The sequence below is a fragment of the Nanorana parkeri genome, unplaced genomic scaffold, assembly GCF_000935625.1.
Source record: "Nanorana parkeri isolate BGI_ZX_2015 unplaced genomic scaffold, ASM93562v1 scaffold29, whole genome shotgun sequence".
NCBI lineage: Eukaryota > Metazoa > Chordata > Amphibia > Anura > Dicroglossidae > Nanorana > Nanorana parkeri.
Window position 1 is genome coordinate 2,580,948 of NW_017306297.1, and position 229 is coordinate 2,581,176.

Below are 229 nucleotides of genomic sequence, written 5' to 3' on the forward strand. Positions count from 1 at the left end.
CGGGATCAATCATTCATTAATTAGGGAGAATGATTCATGAACGAGGTCAGGTGTCTGATAGAGTTCTGGCTTCATTCATACCACAACGCCTGCACATGGACGGGGCTCATTCCTATGGATGGCTGGGTGTAGTTATGGCCATAGGGTTCTATGGATGCAATATGCTGTAAGCAGGTGTGCACGATATAAGTACTGGGTGTGTATGTATGTAAATTTATATATATATATA